Genomic DNA, 7723 nt, shown 5'->3' with positions numbered 1-7723 from the left:
GAGAGAGAAGAATGTCAAAAGAAAATCAGGTCATTTCTTTTTTATTCTCCCAAACACACACACATGGATAAAACTGGTCAGGAGCAAAAGATTCCAGCTAAATGCTTAGGGCTCCTTAAAGATATCTTTTGGAGAGAGAGAAAAAAAAAAGAGTTCACATGGTTGAATAGCTACAGTCACGATGAAAAGTTATAATTTTCCTTGGCATTACTGTTATTCTTACCAGTAGACCTTTTCCTAACAACTGTGATAAAGGCAAGTCCTCCCCAGCTTCTTTGTCCTAAAGCACTTCGTGTCAACCAGTGTAGCCAGCTGTGTGAATTTTTCCATTCACAGGGTTTGAGGATGGAAGAGAGCTGTTTCCCTCATTAGTGGCTCTTTCCACCCCTGCAGGGACTGTTTGTGGAGGCTCTGTGCTGCTGGCTGTAGATAAAACAACCCAGGGAGGGGGGCTGCTTTGGAAACTGGGGGATGGATGGGATTTTTCCATCTGGAATCACAAGGCTCTCGGTGGCAGGGCCAGATGGAACCACGGTCTGTCTGTGGAGACAAAGCTCCTCTATAAACTGGTCATGCAAACAAGAATATGAGGGTTTTTGACAACACGATGGCCAAGAGAGAGGAAACTGAGATTGGTTAGGAAATGCCAAGAGCAGATGACTCCAACTTTGGCGAATTAAGGCCTGGATGTAATTCAGCAAGGAGCTTCCTTGGGCTGATGAAAGCAAGGATTGTAAAGCTCTGAATTCAAAGTGGGAACGTTAGAAAAACAACTCAGAATCAGCCAGTCTCCATCCTCTGAACTTAAGTCATCTTTCAGCTGGGAGCGAACATGCTTCCTTAACGCACCAGAACAATGTTAGGACTTAGATTACTGTAAAGAATTTTACAAATGCTGAGTGTCCCTGTCAACACTGTTAATGAACATCCTCTAAGCAGCATTTAAGCCAAATTCCAAGGTCTAATTAGGGATTCGAAACAATGATATTTAACACAGGTTGCAAGTTTGCTTGAAGCTCCCAGCATCCAAGGGCACAGGAGATGAAAACCATCTGTCACAGCCTGTTCCCTAAGTCCTTCCTTCCAGGAGAGTTCTTTGTGTCACCGACTAATGCCAAAAGGAACACTTCTTGATCCTCAAACCCCATCTTCCAACCGAAGGTCTGTTAACAAGTTCTGTGCCCTAGAGCAGGTCACTTCCGCTCTCCAAACCTTAACTTTCTCTTTGATAAAAGTGCAGTCATTGGACAAGGGTCCATGTTTTCAAACTTTTTTTTTTAGAGCAGTGGAACCTTTTGTTCTTCCCCAGGGGAAACCTTATGATGGAGCCCAATTTGTAAATATTGTGTGGCACTTGGAGGAACTATAGTCAACACGTCACAGATCAGAATGATGGAAAGAAATAGCTCAGGTTTTTGTGCCTTGAGTCCCCAAGCAGACTATCCATTCCAGTGTATTCAACCACTTCTTGCAAGTATTAAGTGCTTTATAAATATTGTGTAGGAAAAAAAAAAAAAAAAAAAAAAACGTGCTTCAGGGGAAAACTATGTATCGTTTAGAGCACACTCTTCCAGGTGACCTGACTGTGATGCTATGGGGACTCTTTCATGGCCTCTGAGCTATTTTACAACTCTGTAAATTGGAGATAAGTGATAGCAATGCAAATAACTCTTGTTTATGGACATATAAATAAAATCTGCCCTATGGAAGTTCAATTGACTTCCCTCTCAATTCCCCAGAAGAAAAAAGCTAATTTCCATCTATTTGTAAACATATTTCAACATTCCTTTACTCCATACATGTTTGCGTTTGACTTCTCATTTGAACAAGTTGTGACATTTCACCAGCTCTCATTAATAATGAGCTAAAGACATATATTCATATATTCATTTATATTTATTATTAGTAACATATATTCATTTATATTTGTATTGGTTTTTAGCTTGGTTTGAAAATTACCATAGTGACAGCTCTGAGAAATCACTCCAAATAAAACTTAACCCGCAACTCTCACGTTGTGCATCTTTTTTAGTCGGCACAAATATTAAATCACAGTTCTTAGCAATCCTGATCAAACATGGGCCCTCTACATTGAAAGAGTCACCTAAAGCCAGTCTTCAAAGTCTCAGTAAATCCCCCAGCTTGGTCCTCCTGCTCTGGGTGTGGTTCTCCACATCACTGTAAGCAACAAACTTACAATGTTGCCCTCTCAACAGCTTGTTTTGATGATTTCGAGGAGATGGCATTTGAGAGAAGGGAAAAATATTTGGAGGCAATTGTGTGCATGAGCCTGAATTACTCAGGAAACTTTCTGCCCTGGTCAAGGTCAGGGGAATGATGGCATTTTTTTTTCCTGTGTGGACACCAAATCTAGAGTTTAGGGGGCTGGAAGGAATCCAGGAGATGATTTAATCGCATCCTTCCTTTATGGATGAGGTCACTGGGACACACAGGAACAGGTCAGCCAGGGGCTGGGATGTGCATTCCAAGCTGCAGCTCTAGGCCAGGCGCCCAGCTTCCATTCGTTCTCTCACTCATTCGTTTTTCAACAACCACCTCCTGCAGGCCGGGATCTGTCGTGTGTGGCGAGTGCTCAGAAGCGGGGTCACATTTTTGAGATATTTATTCCCTCCTCTTTTAGGCAAATCCTGAATTCTTTGTTCTTTTCTTTTCAAGAAAGGAGTGACAGGGGAAGAAGCTAAGACCTGCCTGTGAGCACTTCCACTTCCAACCCCCGAAGTCTAAACACTTGGGAAGAACAGAGAAGACTGTAGGCAATGACTGAAAAGTCCAGGAAAGGCTCTGCCTGGGTTGGTGTCGGAGGAGAAAGCAAGGGGGTGTCTGCGCCCTGGTCTGGGGCACAGCCCCCCAGGATGCCCACAGCAGAGCCCCGGGAGGGAGTGCCTGTGTAGACAGGGCCCCGGGGGGCTCCGAGTTTCTGGGAGGCAAAGCAGCAGAGAATCCCCCTCCTCCCCAGGGCCATGTGGATGAGACTGACAGGCAGCTCCGGAGTGACCTGGGGGGCCAATAACGAGGACCAGATGCCCCACACTATTAGGGTCTTGCCTCCATTAAGACTCTGAGATTTTTTAAAAAATGGGGTAGGGAAGTTGGTGCTGCAGAAGGACAGACACTCAGAGCCAAGGAGTTCCAGGATTTCACCCCAAATCGAGGACACGAGGACCGTGTCTCTTTGCTCTCGGCCTCAACTAATCAAACTCCTGATCAGCACTAGGGGTAGTGGCCACTGCAGAAATAGAGGCCACCCACCCTCCAATACACTCTGGTCATAGGAAAAAGAAAAAGATGCTTCCCGCCTGGAGGTGGTTAAGGAACTCCTCGACAAAGAGCAATCCTGGAGAAATGATGCTGGGGTGGTGGACGCTGTTGATCCTTTTATCATGTCAGTGTCTGCTGGGTGTCACCACATCCCGCTAGAGCAGCATCACTGACTCAACGGACATGAATCTGAGCAAACTCCAGGAGAGAGCGAAGGACAGAGGAGCCTGTCATGCTGCAGTCCATGGGGTCGCGAAGAGTCGGACAAGACTTAGCGATTAAACAACAACAACCACATCCAGGAACTTGAAGCAGAGGGGATGGGGGGAGGTCTGCCCCACCCCCACCCCCCACCCCCCAGGGCAGGGAAGCACACACCAGCCTCAGTTCCGCCTTCCCAGGCAGGAGCGGATGCGACCCCTGTGTGACCCCACAGGTGCACGCTCCCCTCTTCCTTGCCAGCCTCCCAGTCAGATCCCAGATTCCAGTCCTTCCCAAAGCCCAAGAGGACCAAACTTTCAAAAGGAGGAAGGAAGGGGAGGGGAAGAAAGGATCAAAAGAGAATGGAGGGTTTGGGAGAGGAGGGACGCAGGGACTGGAGAGGAAGGAGAAATCAGACAGGAAGAAATGAAACAAGGGGCTAATTGTGAAATTGTGGCATCTGAGGCCTTGCGTCCTTTGAGGGGATCACAGGGCTCTCTGGAGGGCTGTTTCTGGGGTCTCTCATGCATGTAGTCACTCAAATTTAGATTCACAAAGACCTCCAAATGAAATACTGAGAAGCACAGACCTGCATTTTAAGGAGATGATGCTCAACCTTCAACCTGAAGCTTGCCTTCATTCTGATCACCCCAGATGCAGTGCGCCAAGAGTCAATATTGTTCACCAATTCAATGATCATCCCAGCCAGTTCCACTGCGGTGTTTCCTTTGTATTAATGGACTAATCTGTTGAAGGCAAACATTTAAAATAAATCAAATTTTATAATGTTGTTAGGGTTCTGCTCTTTGTATTTTAATTCACAGGGAGCCTTTAAAACTGGAAGCGATCCAAGTCTTTCTCAATCCCTGAGAATCCGTGGTGCCACCTTCCACAGCCCCAGGCCATTATGGGGCCTGAGTTTCTCTTGGAGGACCCCCACAAGAACAAGTAAAAAGCCCCATCAAATGCTCAGGTGGGAAGAAGTCAGGGTAGCATAACTGTTATAGAAAAAAATAATTCTGACACTTATTGAAATGAGAAGGAAGGTTTTATTTAGGACCATCATAGTAGGTGTCAAGACTATTGCAGTAGGGTAGAGAGATCAGGCCCAACTCCCAACACAAGAACAAGTGAGGATTTATAGCCAAGGAGCCAGGAGAGGGACGGGATATCAGTGGATGGGAAATCATTAAGAGGAGACATCATGAGTGGGGCATTCTTGCTAAATCAACAGGATTCTTGCTCAAGACAGCCAGAGTGATCAGCTATCAAGGGTGGGGGAATCTCCCTAAACCTACTTAGCAGGATTCTTGCTACTGCAACTGGGCTGATGCAAGCCCAGCAAGGACAGGCTGAGGTTAGGGCATAGTCATGAAGTGGGCTCAGAGGAGCCTGACTCAAGAGTCTTTGTCAGTCCCAGGCAGTCCCAAGAACACTGTCCCAGAGGGTGCCACAGCTACTGTGACACCACACGAATTAGTTCTTCACAGGAGACTAAGAGGAAGGGAGAAAGGAGATGATCTAGATACCAGCTCAGGGCAGATGTGAGCCCTGGCACTGGGCTCTGTTTGTTGGTGACCCACCCAACAGCCTTTTCCTGACTTCCTCCTCTCACAGGAGGAGCTGGAAACACCAAAGACTCACCTCTCCAGTCTCCTTGGCAGCTGGAAGAAACCTTGTAACCAGTTCTGGGCCAAAAGGGAGAAGGGGAATTCTCCATGAGCGGCTTTTGGGAAATATTTTCCTCTCTGGATGAGAGTGTGGGAAGATAGCACGCCTGGTGATGAGGCAGGCATCCTCCATGGTCAGATGCAAGCCCAAGGACATAGCGTCCTTGGGGTGTGCTGAAATGGAGGGGGAAAGAAGCCCAGGTCCCTGGTGACACTACCCACCTGCTACAGCAACCCCTAGCTGTCTACACCCAGACTTCTTAATTATGTGAGCTAACTAAGCAGCTTTTTGATGTAAACTACTCTTATGCTGGTTTCCATAACTTGCAGCCAAAACCACTGCCAGTCCCCAGGGCTGTGCTAGGATTTGTAAAGGACACCTAGGCATACAAGCCTTCTATTCTAGAAGTTATGGTCAAGGTGGGGAAACTAGACATATGTCCATGTGTTCAATGTCTTTTAACAATTTAGGATATAATCAGGGTTTAAACTGTAGTCACAATAATTCCACTCCCAGCGATCTTTCCCTAAAAGTATATGCAAAGATATCCACTAAACTTTAACATATAATAAAGAAAATATGGCCATACCCTAAATGTTCAACAATAGGGGTTGAAATTACAGCCCATACATAATATCATTAAAGATGATGACGTTGATCTATACTTAATGACATGAAATCTCTAGATAATAATTGGGTGAAAAAAACCAAGTTATTAACTGTGCACTAGTAAATCCACTCTTGTGCAGAAAAATATCTCTGAGTCCAGGTTAAATGTGAAGCTGTGAACCATGCTTGTTGTTATATGGTACAATTATGATTGATTTTATTTTCTTTACACCTTTCTGTACCTTTTGCATTTGTTTCAAGAAACACATAATTATTTTATAATAACACCATTAAGAATTTTTAGAAATGCAACTGATTATATAATAGCAAGATAATTGTGAAGGAAGTGGAAGTGAAGGGAAGTGAAAGTCGCTCAGTAGTGTTCAACTCTTTGTGACCCTATGGATGATACAGTCCATGGAATTCTCTAGGCCAGAATACTGGAGTGGGTAGCCTTTCCCTTCTCCAGTAAGTCTATTAGTAATAGTAATATTACTACTAGTAATAGTAATATAATAAATATATATTAAGTCTATATATGGTAATAGAACTCAGTGGAGAGCTTTACAAAATCTGTCAATGAGACTTCCCTGGTGGTCCAGTGGTTAAGATGCCACGCTTCCATTGCAGGGGGCACAGGTTCAATCCCTAGTCAGAGAACTAAGATGCCACATGCTGTGCAGCGTGGCCAATATAAACTACCAACAATTTGCAGAACAATATGGTATATGAGGAGGGTGGTGGAGAACACCAAAGATGATCCACAGTCACAGACACAGTTCATGGCTTTAAGAACCAGGTGCCTACTTGGGGGCACTCTGGATCCGACCTTGGGTCCTCTCACTCACGTGCAGGAAAGCCAATCTACTGACACCAGGTAGTGGTAAAGAAAAGCGGAGAATCTACTGTCGTCATTGTTGTTCAGTCACTAAGTCGTGTCCAACTCTTTTGCGACCCCATGGATTGTAGCCCACCAGGCTTCTCTGTCCATGGGGTTTCCCAGGCAAGAATACTGGAGTGGGTTGCCATTTGCTTCTCCAGGGAATCTTCTCCACCCAGGGATTGAATCTGTGTTTCCCATTTTGCAGCTGGTTTCTTTATCACTGAGCCGCCTGGGAAGTCCAGAGCATTTATTATGTTTGTTATGTTTAGTTGTGCACTCGTGTCCGACTCTTTGCGGCCCCATGGACTGTAGACTGCCAGGCTCCTCTATCCACGGGATTCTCTAGGCAAGAATACTGGAGTGGGTTGCCATGCCCTCCCCCAGGGGATCTTCCCAACCCAGGGATCGAACCCAGGTCTCCTGCATTGCAGGCTGATTCTTTACCATCTGAGCCACCAGGGAAGCCCTAAGTAAACTAGTGTTCAAGAGTATTTATTGCAGGGCTCCAAATAAGAAGGAGCAGGTCATGCTCAAAGGACCTTAACTTCCCAATGACTTTCAGGGGAGGTATTTTAAAGGCAATGTGAGGGAGGGGTCGCAGGCTCGCAATCAGCTCATGAACAGTTCTCGGCTTGGTTGGCACGGAAGTGGTTTCAAGTATCATCAACCTTTTGGTTTCAACTGGCCTAGGGTCCATGTGCTTGTGGTCACCAGTTTTCACGTGGTAGGGAATCTGCTTACTGTAAAAACAACTTAGGAATGTATGTCAAGCCTTTATCTTCCAGGGAACTGGGTATTCGGTGATTCTGCTGTGTGACAGATTTATAGTCTAAAGTGTTACAAGTTTCCCAGCCCAAGAGTTATTCTTTGTTTCTACATCTTCACATTTCCTAGTCATTAACTCTTGAACCAACCTTTTGAGACTCATGGGAGGCCTGGGAGACTGAAGTCTTTTAATTTACAAAACAGGGACAAGGGATTATATTTGGTTTCATAGACAGGTTCTGAAGTGGTTCTGTCCAGTTCTATGAACTATAGAGTATTCGTTACATATCTTACCCTCCCCAGTGGTAGGGTGTA

At 45.4% G+C, this 7723-nt stretch overlaps 1 long non-coding RNA gene across 2 annotated transcripts in view; it reads right to left on the bottom strand.

Moving 5' to 3' along the window:
• Positions 1–1940: 1940 nt before the first annotated feature.
• The window catches only part of LOC138989454 (uncharacterized), a 30509-nt gene continuing 24726 nt past the window's right edge, over positions 1941–7723 (bottom strand). For both annotated transcript variants that reach the window (XR_011465757.1, XR_011465758.1), the window contains exon 3: positions 1941–4226. This is a non-coding gene — a long non-coding RNA (uncharacterized lncRNA). The remainder of the gene's footprint in view (positions 4227–7723) is intronic.

Source organism: Bos mutus, chromosome 10 (assembly GCF_027580195.1).
Source record: "Bos mutus isolate GX-2022 chromosome 10, NWIPB_WYAK_1.1, whole genome shotgun sequence".
Classification (NCBI taxonomy): domain Eukaryota; kingdom Metazoa; phylum Chordata; class Mammalia; order Artiodactyla; family Bovidae; genus Bos; species Bos mutus.
This window is presented reverse-complemented; position numbering and strand designations above follow the sequence as displayed.